A 15,821-nucleotide genomic window follows, 5' to 3' on the forward strand; every position below is an offset into this window, starting at 1 on the left:
CCACCCAGCGGCCCCCCGGCGATACAGCATGGGGAACAGCGACACCCAGCGGCCACCCGGCGATAAAGCATGGCGAACAGCGACACCCAGCGGCCACCCGGCGATACAGCATGGGGAACAGCGCCACCCAGCGGCCACCCGGCGATATAGCATGGGGAACAGCGACACCCAGCGGCCACCCGGCGATAAAGCATGGCGAACAGCGCCACCCAGCGGCCCCCCGGCGATACAGCATGGGGAACAGCGCCACCCAGCGGCCACCCGGCGATATAGCATGGGGAACAGCGACACCCAGCGGCCACCCGGCGATAAAGCATGGCGAACAGCGACACCCAGCGGCCACCCGGCGATACAGCATGGGGAACAGCGCCACCCGGCGATATAGCGAACAGCGACACCCAGCGGCCACCCGGCGATACAGCACGGGGAACAGCGACACCCAGCGGCCACCCGGCGATACAGCATAGCGACCAGCGGCCACCCAGCGATACTGCATGGGGAACAGCGACACCCAGCGGCCACCCGGCGATACAGCATGGGGAACAGCGACACCCAGCGGCCACCCGGCGATATAGCATGGGGAACAGCGACACCCAGCGGCCACCCGGCGATAAAGCATGGCGAACAGCGACACCCAGCGGCCACCCGGCGATACAGCATGGGGAACAGCGCCACCCGGCGATACAGCATAGCGAACAGCGACACCCAGCGGCCACCCGGCGATACAGCACGGGGAACAGCGACACCCAGCGGCCACCCGGCGATACAGCATAGCGACCAGCGGCCACCCAGCGATACTGCATGGGGAACAGCGACACCCAGCGGCCACCCGGCGATACCGCATAGCGAACAGCGACACCCAGCGGCCACCCAGCGATACAGCATGGGGAACAGCGACACCCAGCGGCCACCCGGCGATACAGCATAGCGAACAGCGACACCCAGCGGCCACCCAGCGATACAGCATGGGGAACAGCGACACCCAGCGGCCACCCGGCGATACAGCATAGCGAACAGCGACACCCAGCGGCCACCCAGCGATACAGCATGGGAAACAGCATGGGGAACAGCGACACCCAGCGGCCACCCGGCGATACAGCATGGGGAACAGCGCCACCCGGCGATACAGCATGGGGAACAGCGCCACCCGGCGATACAGCATGGGGAACAGCGCCACCCGGCGATACAGCATGGGGAACAGCGCCACCCGGCGATACAGCATGGGGAACAGCGACACCCAGCGCTACAGCATGGGGAACAGCGACACCCAGCGGCCACCCAGCGATACAGCATAAGGAACAGCGACACCCAGCGGCCACCCAGCGATACAGCATAAGGAACAGCGACACCCAGCGGCCACCCAGCGATACAGCATGGGGAACAGCGCCACCCAGCGATACAGCACGGGGAAACAGCGCCACCCAGCGATACAGCATGGGGAAACAGCACCACCCAGCGATACAGCATGGGGAACAGCGGCCACCCAGCGCTACAGCTGGGTGGCTGCTGGGTGCCTAACAAGGCATCCTTTGGGGTGTTTGGGGGCGACATTGTTTTGCCACCCCCTGGAAAGTGCTGCCCAAGGCAAAATTGTTAGCCTCGTGCTAAATACATCACTGCTCAGTTGTGCATATTAGGTGTGTGTGTTCATATATATATAATATACAAAAGGAAGGCTTGCACTCACGGTCTGTATAATGAAATATCTTCTTTATTCCAAAATTTTAAAACATGATATAAGTCATCGACGTTTCAGCCATCTATTGTGGCTTTCATCAGGATCAGTTTAGCACTTAAACTGTTTGTTTGATTAAGGAGGAGTGCCCTGCTTATTTATTTTTGGGATATATATATATATATATATATAATATATATATTTTATGCCCCATGTATATTGTATATTTTTCCATATATTTCACATACCATATCGCCACTTTGGACACACACACACACACACACACACTGATACATGCACACACAAATATATTGACAGATATAGACACTCAATCACTATCACGTCATCATGCCCCACAATTTAGACACACAGCAGAGCCGGCACTTTAAGAATAGAACTGATTCTACTGTCTGGACAGCCAATGCAAACAGATTTCATTTGCAATGGTTAAAATTGTGTATACATGATTGAGGGGTATAGTTGCATACCCTGGAAATTATGTACACATGATTGGCAATGTGATGGGGTTTCTCTCTTTAATTGAACATTTTTCACAAAAATGTTATATCACTTTTTCTGGTACTAAAAAAACACTTGGTAAACATTGCCTCATATATCACAAGTCTCTATGTATATGGCTCTTTCCTTGAATACAAAGAAATCCTTATACAAACTACCTTGTTTAGACCATAAATCAATGTAAAGGCTTGAGGTGCTGTTCTTATTTTTCAATATAATGTCCAGATAACCATGGTTTCCTATAAAGCCTATGTTATAGTCCACATTATCTCCAGTTGTTACATTAATCAAAAACATATGTAGTAACAGCGAGCTCTTGAAAAAAAGAAAACATCAATAAGTAATGCAAAAAATTGGAAAAAAAAAGGGGGGGGGGAAATTATGTGATGAACTGGACCTCGTCACGGGTTCTTGGAGGGGCATACTTGTCAGCCTCTTGCCCTGTGTTAAATCCTGGTTAAAACCAACGTGTGTGCTTGTATGGCTAGGATTCGAACTTTTGAAGCGGCGCTTTGAACTCCCAAAGCCATTTGAAGTGCCATTCGACCACGGGGTGGTGGCCATCTTGTTCGCATGGACCAAAACCGCTAATAGACTTTAGGGGGACTTAGCCGCGAATTCCCTAAAACGATTTTCGGCATGAAAACCTTCTGGTTCCCAGTCGGTCCTCCAGCGGCACTTAGCCGCTATTCTATGGAACTATTTTCGGCTATGGGACCATGCCCACGGTCGGTAAAAAATATGACTTCCATAAAATGTCTGAACCCATGAACTGATCTGGGTGATTTTTGGATTTGTTGGTCACCCAGATCAGGGCTATCAGGCTCTGTGTATACAGTATAGTAAGCTCGGTGTATACAGTATAGTGTATACAGTATAGTTAGCTTGGTGTATACAGTATAGTGTATGGCAGTACAGTGAGCTCTGTGTATACAGTATTGTGTATGGCAGTACAGTGAGCTCTGTGTATACAGTATAGTGTATGGCAGTACAGTGAACTCTGTGTATACAGTATAGTGTATCCAATATAGTGAGCTCTGTGTATACAGTATAGTGAGCCCTGTGTATACAGTATAGTGAGCCCTGTGTATACAGTATAGTGAACTCTGTGTATACAGTATAGTGTATACACTATCGTGAGCTCTGTGTATACAGTATAGTGAGGGCAGTATAGTGAGCTCTGTGTATACAGTATAGTGTATGGCAGTATAGTGAGCTCTTTGTATACAGTATAGTGAGCGCTGCGTATACAGTATAGTGTATACAGTATAGTGAGCTCTGTGTATACAGTATAGTGTATGGCAGTATAGTAAGCTCTGTGTATACAGTATAGTGTATGGCAGTATAGTGAGCTCTGTGTATACAGTATAGTGTATGGCAGTATAGTGAGTTCTGTGTATGGTAGTATAGTGAGCTTTGTGTATACAGTACAGTGATCTCTGTGTATACAGTATAGTGTATGGCAGTATAGTAAGCTCTGTGTATACAGTATAGTGTATGGCAGTATAGTGAGCTTTGTGTATACAGTACAGTGACCTCTGTGTATACAGTATAGTGTATGGCAGTATACTAAGCTCTGTGTATACAGTATAGTGTATGGAGTATAGTGAGCTCTGTGTATACAGTATAGTGAGGGCGGTATAGTGAGCTCTGTGTATAGTGAGCTCTGTGTATACAGTATAGTGTATGGAGTATAGTGAGCTCTGTGTATACAGTATAGTGAGGGCGGTATAGTGAGCTCTGTGTATAGTGAGCTCTGTGTACACAGTATAGTGTATGGCAGTATAGTGAGCTCTGTGTATACAGTATAGTGTATGGCAGTATAGTGAGCTCTGTGTATACCGTATAGTGTATGGCAGTATAGTGAGCTCTGTGTATACAGTATAGTGAGGGCGGTATAGTAAGCTCTGTGTATACAGTATAGTGTATGGCAGTATAGTGAGCTCTGTGTATACAGTATAGTGTATGGCAGTATAGTGAGCTCTGTGTATACAGTATAGTGAGGGCGGTATAGTCGGCTCTGTGTATACAGTATAGTGTATGCCAGTATAGTGAGCTCTGTGTATGGCGGTATAGTGAGCTTTGTGTATACAGTACAGTGATCTCTGTGTATAGTGTATGGCAGTATAGTAAGCTCTGTGTATGGCAGTATAGTGAGCTCTGTGTATACAGTATAGTGTATGGCAGTATAGTGAACTCTGTGTATACAGTATAGTGTATCTACACTGTGTGCAGAATTATTAGGCAAATGAGTATTTTGACCACATCATCCTCTTTATGCATGTTGTCTTACTCCAAGCTGTATAGGCTCGAAAGCCTACTACCAATTAAGCATATTAGGTGATGTGCATCTCTGTAATGAGAAGGGGTGTGGTCTAATGACATCAACACCCTATATCAGGTGTGCATAATTATTAGGCAACTTCCTTTCCTTTGGCAAAATGGGTCAAAAGAAGGACTTGACAGGCTCAGAAAAGTCAAAAATAGTGAGATATCTTGCAGAGGGATGCAGCACTCTTAAAACTGCAAAGCTTCTGAAGCGTGATCATCGAACAATCAAGCGTTTCATTCAAAATAGTCAACAGGGTCGCAAGAAGCGTGTGGAGAAACCAAGGCGCAAAATAACTGCCCATGAACTGAGAAAAGTCAAGCGTGCAGCTGCCAAGATGCCACTTGCCACCAGTTTGGCCATATTTCAGAGCTGCAACATCACTGGAGTGCCCGAAAGCACAAGGTGTGCAATACTCAGAGACATGGCCAAGGTAAGAAAGGCTGAAAGACGACCACCACTGAACAAGACACAAGCTGAAACGCCAAGACTGGGCCAAGAAATATCTCAAGACTGATTTTTCTAAGGTTTTATGGACTGATGAAATGAGAGTGAGTCTTGATGGGCCAGATGGATGGATTGGTAAAGGGCAGAGAGCTCCAGTCCGACTCAGACGCCAGCAAGGTGGAGGTGGAGTACTGGTTTGGGCTGGTATCATCAAAGATGAGCTTGTGGGGCCTTTTCGGGTTGAGGATGGAGTCAAGCTCAACTCCCAGTTTCTGGAAGACACCTTCTTCAAGCAGTGGTACAGGAAGAAGTCTGCATCCTTCAAGAAAAACATGATTTTCATGCAGGACAATGCTCCATCACACGCATCCAAGTACTCCACAGCGTGGCTGGCAAGAAAGGGTATAAAAGAAGAAAATCTAATGACATGGCCTCCTTGTTCACCTGATCTGAACCCCATTGAGAACCTGTGGTCCATCATCAAATGTGAGATTTACAAGGAGGGAAAACAGTACACCTCTCTGAACAGTGTCTGGGAGGCTGTGGTTGCTGCTGCACGCAATGTTGATGGTGAACAGATCAAAACACTGACAGAATCCATGGATGGCAGGCTTTTGAGTGTCCTTGCAAAGAAGTGGCTATATTGGTCACTGATTTGTTTTTGTTATGTTTTTGAATGTCAGAAATGTATATTTGTGAATGTTGAGATGTTATATTGGTTTCACTGGTAAAAATAAATAATTGAAATGGGTATATATTTGTTTTTTGTTAAGTTGCCTAATAATTATGCACAGTAATAGTCACCTGCACACACAGATATCCCCCTAAAATAGCTATAACTAAAAACAAACTAAAAACTACTTCCAAAAATATTCAGCTTTGATATTAATGAGTTTTTTGGGTTCATTGAGAACATGGTTGTTGTTCAATAATAAAATTAATCCTCAAAAATACAACTTGCCTAATAATTCTGCACTCCCTGTAGTATAGTGAGCTCTGTGTATACAGTATTGTGAGCTCTGTGTATACAGTATAGTTTATACAGTTTATTAAGCTCTGTGTATACAGTATAGTGAGCTCTGTGTATACAGTATAGTGTATACAGTATAGTGAGCTCTGTGTATACAGTATAGTGAGTTCTGTGTATACAGTATAGTCAGGGCAGTATAGTGAGCTCTGTGTATACAGTATAGTGTATGGCAGTATAGTGAGCTCTGTGTATACAGTATAGTGAGGGCAGTATAGTGAGCTCTGTGTATACAGTATAGTGTATGGCAGTATAGTGAGCTCTGTGTATACAGTATAGTGAGGGCGGTATAGTCGGCTCTGTGTATACAGTATAGTGTATGCCAGTATAGTGAGCTCTGTGTATGGCGGTATAGTGAGCTTTGTGTATACAGTACAGTGATCTCTGTGTATAGTGTATGGCAGTATAGTAAGCTCTGTGTATGACAGTTGTGGGAATATTTATGGGATAATAATTGTAAACAGATGAGAAATTGCCCACGATTTTCAATTCTCAGATCCCTAATCGTTATCGTGTTAAATGAAATTTATATCACAAATTGTTATAAAAATATAAATTTTATTTTTCAACAATTTAAATTAATAATGATGAGTAACATGCATGATAATAATCAATGGAAATTCAGCATAACATAATATGCAATACAATATGGTAATTTAAAACAAACATTTCCTAATGACTAAGACGTAGTTTAAAATCTAAAGCATTAGGTGTCAAGATTGATTTACGATAGGCTTCACAGAGAGAATGTGAAAGTTTCACTGGGAGACAGAGAATTCTTCAGCTTGTAGCCTAAGGCAATAAAGCAATAAAGACTTTCTGCTGGCAGTTTAGAAATAACCCTTGCAATGCTGGCTAGACCTCCTAAGTAATTAAGATCTACTTTTATGTAATTTTAATAAAAATAATATTTAAAAAGTCAGTAACCACTCCTTGATCCATCCAATGAGAAATCTATATGTTTAATAAGCTGATATTTAATTAATTTGTCTAACAGATATTTTATCTTATTTTAGAGCAAATCATACAGCTGGATAAATGGTCATGATATGCTAACGTGATATTAATCACACAAATACATTAATGGCTATATTAATCCCAGCTGCAGATAGGATGCTATAACCATATATATATTCTTTAATAATTAAGATTTCTAAATATGAAATCTAATCATGATTTATCCAGTCATATATCATGCTATTAATTTAATTAATTTAAATTAATTAATTAAATGCCTGTATATTTACCAGTTAAGTAGATATTTTCTCATCAGATGTTCTCAGGTAGCTAAGTGTCATGGGTCTCTTTCTCTGCATGGAGTGTCTTGATTTTCTGAGTGTCCGATTCTGCCTGGATCTCTCTCCTCAATCTTGAATCTCCCTGAATCTCCCGAGAGTGTTGTAATGTCTCTCTCTTCAATCTTTGCATGTCCGACCTCTTCTCTTCCCTTGTATTAACTTTTTAAAGGGGAAATTCCTCTAAGTGATAGCCAATCACAAATGTGGGGTGTGGTTGCCTTCTATATAACCATTCTAGTATTTGAACTCTAGAGGGCAGTATTGTCCCACTAAACATACCTATCCAGGAAAGAGTTAACTTTTCCTGGTGGCTATTTTTGACGTCATTTACGTTATCTCTATGTTTGCCCTAACTCAAATCTTCTGTCAGATCACACAGTTTTCTTGAGTTTTCTTCAGACTATGCGTCTCCATTTTCTGTAATAATTTCTGAAATTGACATTTTAAACTATAGATGAACTTCTTTAATACAATGGGATGTTGTACATATAGAAAGTAACATTTAATTATTTAATCTTCTGTCACCTCTGTCTGGGTTTAGAATTTACTCTTATTCCATTCGCAATTAGACAGTCTGTCCACCCCCATTCTCAATGTCTTATCTATTTGGTTTGTTTATATACACATTCCGTTCAACTCGGGCAAAGTGGCTAGTTTTAGAGAAAGGATAGACATTTTGTGTCTTTGTTAACTTGAGAATAACAAAATGGAGTCTGGTCTGTTCAACAATGACTTCAGAATATACACTTTGTATTTCTATCATAGCACAAAATGTCTGCCGATATAAATACCCTGACACAGTATAGTGAGCTCTGTGTATACAGTATAGTGTATGGCAGTATAGTGTATACAGTATAATGAACTCTGTGTATCCAGTATAGTGTATCCAGTATAGTGAGCTCTGTGTATGACAGTATAGTGAGCTCTGTGTATACAGTATAGTTTATACAGTATATTAAGCTCTGTGTGTAAAGGATTTCCATATACTCACCTGTGTGCATTCGCTTATATCCTCTCCCTGCTGTTTAAATACTTTTAGCCGTTTCGGTTTAATTATGTGTTCGAGAAATGTATTTGTTCTACCGAAAGGAGACCACCCTGGGTAGCAATCAGAATTTGGAACATTGAGAAAACCGCAACTTAATTGAGTGCTTCTAGGTGGCCGCCATTCAGCATACGAACACATGGCGAGAACAAAGGATGGCGGCCATCTTAAATCTCCCAAATGCGGTCAGCGGGACTTACGCGTGAATTGCCTGAAACCGTTTTCGGCATGGCAACCACGCGAACGCCCGGTCATTATGGAAGTCCAGGCTGACTACTTTCCATTCAACGAAACAAACCAGCATTCGGAAGTTTTGATCTACCGAACAAGGGGAGCATTTTCATATAACAAGCTGCAACATTCGTATGGTAGTTTTTGTGTAATTAGGCGCGAACGGAGACGGCTCTTGCTGCTGATTTCATGGAACTCTAAATCGGATACCACCACATGGCGAGCCGGTCAAACTTTCACACGATGCGACACGGAAACTACCGAACGGATTTTCGTGAGATTTGGATATGTAACTCCCAGTATCCTCAGCTACCCAGGGATGTGATTGTTATATTTGAATGTTATACAGAAAGTACTTTTCTAAAAATGTTAAAAATTTTAATATTTCTGGCTAGCAGATAATTGAGTTTAGTATGTTGCTGAAACTCAATTATCTAGCCTGGCCCAGAGGAGGAGTCTGCCATTGTATAAATTGAATGCCTGTTGCTTCCAGTAAATCAGTCTTGTTCCAGCATTAGACATGTGCAATTTGTTTCGGATAATTCGGACATTCGGGTACTTCCGAATTTCCGAAGTGCAGAGGTCCCGAAGTTCCGAAATGACCGAATTTCCGAAGTGTCAAAGTGCCGAAGTTCCGAAGCACAGTATTGCCTAAGTACTAATATACTTACCCAGTGAAAGAAGAAGAATGTTACATTGTATACAATTTTAAATAAAAAGTATACAAACAGCCAGGATTCAGCTGTAAGCATTTGCAACACTTACAACAATCAAGTAATATACATTCATATAAAATGTAAGTTACTTGGCCAGTCAATGTAATGACTGGAATGAATAAGTAGATAAGTCCCTAATTCCCACGGTATTAGTGAGCTATCTACTAAAAGGCTGAAAGACCTAAATTGGTCTTTCAGCCAAATTTACTAATACTAAGTAAAGAGTATAGCGAGTAGGGGCATGTCTATTAAACAGTGAGTAGCCTGTGGCTGCTCACTGTAAAAAAAAAAAATAAGGTCCCCCCTAATATAAAATATTGTCCTCCCCCCTGAGCGGCTGGTGGGGGCCCTAAAAACAATGTCCCCCCCAGGTGACTAGGGGTCCCCAAACCCCTAGTCACCTCCCCCCCCAATAAAAATTATCCCCCTACCTACCCCCTTTTCCCTAAAAAATAATGAGGGGGGGACCTTTAACTACCTGTAAAAAAAAACAAACAAAACTTACCATTCGATGTTTTCTTTCTTCTAAAATCTTCTTTTTTCTGCCCCCAAAAAGGCAAAATAAAAAACCATAAGAAACGACGCAATTATAAAAAAAAAAAGAAAAAACGAGCGCAAAAAAAATTATCCTTCACCCATGGAGGGCTCCGCGCAGACTGAGCTCTGCAGGGCGGGGAAGGCTTATAAAGCCTTGCCCCGTCCTGCAATTAGGCTCAGAGCACTCTGATTGGTGGGTTTAAGCCATCCAATCAGAGTGCTCTGACAGATAAATGAAGAGACTGACAGGTAAGTCTCTACATTTACCTGTCACAGCACTCTGATTGGTTGGTTTGAAATTCACCAATCAGAGTGCTCTGTGTCATTTTACACAGCGTGGGAAAGTTCTTTGGAATTTTCCCACGCTGTGTAATTTGACTCATAACTCTCTGATTAGTTACTTAATCCACCAATCAGAGAGTTATGAGTGAAATTACACAGCGTGGGAAAATTCCAAAGAACCTTCCCACGCTGTGTAAAATGACACAGAGCACTCTGATTGGTGGATTTCAAACCAACCAATCAGAGTGCTGTGACAGGTAAATGTAGAGACTTACCTGTCAGTCTCTTCATTTACCTGTCAGAGAACTCTGATTGGATGGCTTAAACCCACCAATCAGAGTGCTCTGAGCCTAATTGCAGGGCGGGGCAAGGCTTTATAAGCCTTCGCTGCCCTGCAGAGCTCAGTCTGCGCGGAGCCCTCCATGGGTGAAGAAGGATTATTATTATTTTTGGCGCTCAAATGAACAGAGCTCAGTCTGCGCGGAGCCCTCCATGGGTGAAGAAGGATTATTATTATTTTTGGCGCTCAAATGAACAGAGGGGGGGGGGGTGAACAGAGAGGGGGGTGGGGGGGATGAACAGAGAGGGGGGAGAGGGGGGGTGGGGGGGATGAACAGAGAGGGGGGGTGGGGGAATGAACAGAGACGGGGGGAATGAACAGGGAGGGGGGAATGAACAGGGAGGGGGGAATAAACAGGGGGGGATGAACAGGGAGGGGGGGATAACAGGGAGGGGGGATGAACAGAGAGGGAGGGGGGATGAACAGGGGGGGATAACAGGGAGGGGGGATGAACAGAGAGGGAGGGGGGAAATGAACAGAGAGGGGGAGAAATGAACAGAGAGGGAGGGGAGGGGGGTAAGAAGAAAGAGGGAGGGGGGGGTAAGAAGAAAGAGGGAGGGGGGATAAGAAGAGAGAGGGAGGGGGGGTAAGAAGAGGGAGGGGGGGTAAGAAGAGAGAGGGAGGGGGGTAAGAAGAGAGAGGGAGGGGGTAAGAAGAGAGAGGGAGGGGGGTAAGAAGAGAGGGGGAGGGGGGTAAGAAGAGAGAGGGGGGGGTTAGGAGAAGAGAGGGAGGGGGTAAGAAGAGAGGGAGGGGGTAAGAAGAGAGGGAGGGGGTAAGAAGAGGGGGGAGGGGAGTAAGAAGGGGGGGTAAGAAGAGAGTGAGGGGGGAGTAAGAGGAGGGCAATTGCCCCCTCCCCTGTCCGCAGGCACCGTGCGGGCAGCCGGCAGGGGAGGGAGGAAGAGAGGACCCGGGAGCTCAGCCTGCAGCTCCTCTGGGTCCTTCTTGCACGAGCACAGATCGTTGCCGCGGTTACCACGGCAACGTTACGGCTCTTGCGAGAGTAAACTCTAGCCCTGGAGCTACGGGCTAGAGTTCACTCTCAACACTGTGACCACCAGGGATTCCTGGTGGTCGCAGTGGTGAGTGAACTCTAGCCCCATAAACACACTGCCCCCACACACCATACACATTCACACACTGCCCACCATACACCCACACACACCATACACATTTACACAGATTGCCACACACACACACACACAGCCCCCCATACTAACATTGCCACACACATACACAGCCCCCTCATACACACATTGCCCCACACACCCTACACATTCACACACTACACCCCCTCACACACACTGAACCTTTCACACACACACACTGCACCCCTTACACATTGCACCACTGCTCCTATACCCTACTACAGCCGCATATCCCAGCAGACCCCAGGTAAGTTGTCAAACTGTTCTTAAACGGTTTGACTACTTACTCTGAAAGGGGGGTCCGGCCCTCCTGGCACCATAACGACTACACAGAGCAGTAGTGGTTATTGTGCATGGATTATTTCTACAAGTGCCCCAGTAGCCAGCAAGCCAGCCAGCCCACAGGCCGGCCAGCCAGCCAGCCCACAGGCCACCAGTTAGGCTTACAGCCAGCAAGCCCGCAACCTGCCAACCGCAGCCAGCAAGCCACAGCCAGCAAGCCAACAGCCTGCCAGGCGCAGCCAGCAAGCCAACAGCCTGCCAGCCACAGCCAGCAAGCCCACAGCCTGCCAGCCACAGCCAGCAAGCCCACAGCCTGCCGGCAGTAGCCAGCAAGCCCACAGCCTGCCAGCAAGCCCACAGCCTGCCAGCAAGCCCACAGCCTGCCAGCGAACCCACAGACTGCCAGCCAGCAACAGTAATTAAGGTAAGAGGAGCTAACTTGGCCTAGGTATCAGCAAGCTATGTTGTGTTGCTATATTGTGAATAGGAACCAGAGTGTTGGAGAGACCCCCCTCCAGGCCCCATTAGACTCCATTGTAGTCTATAATGGGACCTGGAGGAAATTCTTTCTAACACACTCTCTAAAGGACACTGAGATAGCCTCTGCTAGAAAGACCCCCCTCCATGGCCCATTAGCCCTCAATTGTAGTCTCTACTGGGGCCTCGAAGGGATTATTGCACTTTTGTTCCTTGTGTCTAAAGATTGTGTAGGGTGTGGCTGGAGGCGGTGCATGGAGGCGGGACATGGGTGGCGCTTGCTGCGGAGTATGGGTGGGGCCTGTAAGGGGGCCCTTGATTTATTTTGCCCGGGGGCCCTGAGGGTTCTCAGTCCGCCCCTGCCCCCCCTTATTAGTATTTAGGGCCCCCACCCGCCGCTGAGGGGTGGGGGCCAGGGGGAGGACATTAGGTTCCCCCCCCCACCTTATTAGTATTTAGAGCCCCCACCCGCCACTCAGGGGTGGGGGCCAGGGGGGAGGACCTTATGTCCCCCCTTATTAGTGTTTAGGGCCCCCACCCACCGCTCAGGGGTGGGGGCCAGTGGGGAGGACAATAGGGCCCCCCCATCATTTTACTTTAGGGCCCCCACCCGCCGCTCAGGGGTGGGGACCCTATTTTTATTTTTAAAGTGAGCAGTCACAGGCTGCTCACTGTTTACTGGACATGCCCCTACTCGCGGTATAGCGAGTAGGGGTAAAATTTACTAATACTAAGTCATTTTTTCTTAATATTAGTAAATTTGGCTGAAAAACTAATTTAGGTCTTTCAGCCTTTTGGTAGATAACTCCCTAATACCGTGGGAATTAGGGAGTTATCTACCAAGCAGCTGCAAGAGAAGTCTCGAGGTGCCGAAATTCTGAAATGCCGAATATCCGAAGTGTCGAAGTGCTGAAGTTCCGAAGTTGCCGAATTTCCGAAGTCTTGAAGTGCCTTATTGCCGAAGTCCCGAATTGCGAAAATGACGAATTTCGGAATGCCGAACCGAACCGAAAATTTTCCCCATGCAAATGCCTATCCAGCATTAAGCTTTGGCTCATGTGTGGATTATTTGGCGATACCAGCGATATTTATTCCTGTGGATTATTGGGAATATTCTACTATTGGGAAAAAGGGAATATTGGACGGTGATACAGTTTACTACCGTCACACTGTGTATACGGTATAGTGTATACAGTATAGTGAGCTTTGTGTATAAAGTACAGTGAGGGCGGTATTGTGAGTTCTGTGTATACAGTATAGTGTATACAGTATAGTGAGCTCTGTGTATACAGTATAGTGAGGTCTGTGTATACACTATAGTGAAGTCTGTGTATACACTATAGTGAGTTCTGTGTATACACTATAGTGAGTTCTGTGTATACACTATAGTGAGGGCGGTATAGTGACCTCTGTGTATACAGTATAGTGAAGTCTGTGTATACACTATAGTGAGTTCTGTGTAAACAGTATAGTGAGGGTGGTATAGTGAGCTCTGTGTATACAGTATAGTGAATGACAGTATAGTGAGCTTTGTGTATACAGTACAGTGAGGGCGGTATTGTGAGTTCTGTGTATACAGTATAGTGTATACAATATAGTAAGCTCTGTGTATGACAGTATAGTGAGGTCTGTGTATACACTATAGTGAAGTCTGTGTAAACAGTATAGTGAGGGCGGTATAGTGAGCTCTGTGTATACAGTATAATGATGTCTGTATACACTATAGTGAGTTCTGTGTAAACAGTATAGTAAGGGGGTATAGTGAGTTCTGTGTATAAAGTATAGTGAGCTCTGTATATACAGTATAGTGAGGGCGGTATAGTGAGCTCTGTATATACAGTATAGTGAGGGCGGTATAGTGAGCTCTGTATACAGTATAGTGAGGTAGGTATAGTGAGCTCTGTATACAGTATAGTGAGGTAAGTATAGTGAGCTCTGTATATACAGTATAGTGAGGGCGGCATAGTGAGCTCTGTGTATACAGTATAGTGAGGGCGGCATAGTGAGCTCTGTGTATACAGTATAGTGAAGTCTGTATACACTATAGTGAGTTCTGTGTAAACAGTATAGTAAGGGGGTATAGTGAGTTCGGTGTATAAAGTATAGTGAGCTCTGTATATACAGTATAGTGAGGGCGGTATAGGAAGCTTTGTATATACAGTATAGTGTATGACAGTATAATGCGGTATAGTGAGGTACAGACTAGCAATGCGGGCGGTATAGTGAGGGCAGTATGATGCGGGCGGTATAGTGAGGGCAGTATGATGCGGGCGGTATAGTGAGGGCAGTATGATGCGGGCGGTATAGTGAGGGCAGTATGATGCGGGCGGTATAGAGAGGGCAGTATGATGCGGGCGGTATAGAGAGGGCAGTATGATGCGGGCGGTATAGAGAGGGCAGTATGATGCGGGCGGTATAGAGAGGGCAGCATGATGCGGGCGGTATAGAGAGGGCAGCATGATGCGGGCGGTATAGAGAGGGCAGCATGGTGCGGGCGGTATAGAGAGGGCAGTATGATGCGGGCGGTATAGAGAGGGCAGCATGGTGCGGGCGGTATAGAGAGGGCAGCATGGTGCGGGCGGTATAGAGAGGGCAGCATGGTGCGGGCGGTATAGAGAGGGCAGCAGTGTGACTGCCTTCGGCCGGCGGAGTCTATGCGCGGAGTTATTTTAGAGGGCGTGTCCCTCCCCGGCCATGCCCCCCGATTCTCTCTGATTAGAAAGTCCCTCCCTAACAACGCCGAGCCCCGGGTCCCATGGAAACCGACTTGTTTGATGGCAGAGAGGGCTCTCCATGATGGCACCGACTGCAAAGCTCTGAGCGCAGCCTGTGAGGACAGCAGCACCCGGGACAGGGTAAGACAGCCCACCATGGGGGCAGAGAGGGGCAACATAATGAGAGACCTCACCCGGGGAATGGGGGAGGGCAGCCAGGGCAGGGGGCTCACTCATTGCCTGGCATGGTAGCCCCCCCTCATGGCATGGTAGCCAGTGGTAAGGAAAGCCCAGCCCAGTGCCATGTAGGTACACAGCAAAGAGTCACCCAGGACAGCACCAGCTGTGTCAGGAGTACTCTGGACTGAAACTCCCAGGACCACCAGGACAGCTGTACCCAGTGTCCAGGAATGGGGGGGGCAGCAAGCCCAGGGCAGGAGTAGCCATAACCGAGATATCCAGGGCAGGCTGAGTGTGTGCTCCACATTGAGTGTCTGCTCTTTAAAACTGTTTTCATTCATCTCACAACAATCTCACATTTCCTAATAATCCAGTCTTATTAGGGATATTTATTGGCAGTAAATGCATGCAGGCTGTGAGTTAGAAAGCTGCTGAGAGTGTGCCTCACCTGAAAACCATTAACATAATGGTGTTAGAAAAAAGTCCGACTGACCTTCTTTTATTTTTTTTTTTATTTTTTTACTTCATTAAATTGAAAACCCAATTACAAAAGTTAAACCGAAATGGTTGCTGCATA

At 46.1% G+C, this 15,821-nt stretch overlaps 1 protein-coding gene across 1 annotated transcript in view; it reads left to right on the top strand.

Annotated features, from left to right (window-relative positions):
- Nucleotides 1-15,150: 15,150 nt before the first annotated feature.
- Nucleotides 15,151-15,821, top strand: part of DNAH12 (dynein axonemal heavy chain 12) — a 133,101-nt gene continuing 132,430 nt past the window's right edge. Inside the window, exon 1 of the mRNA XM_063426881.1 lies at nucleotides 15,151-15,205. The gene's annotated coding sequence lies outside the window, so the exon portion shown is untranslated. The remainder of the gene's footprint in view (nucleotides 15,206-15,821) is intronic.

Source organism: Pelobates fuscus, chromosome 7 (genome assembly GCF_036172605.1).
Source record: "Pelobates fuscus isolate aPelFus1 chromosome 7, aPelFus1.pri, whole genome shotgun sequence".
Lineage (NCBI taxonomy): Eukaryota > Metazoa > Chordata > Amphibia > Anura > Pelobatidae > Pelobates > Pelobates fuscus.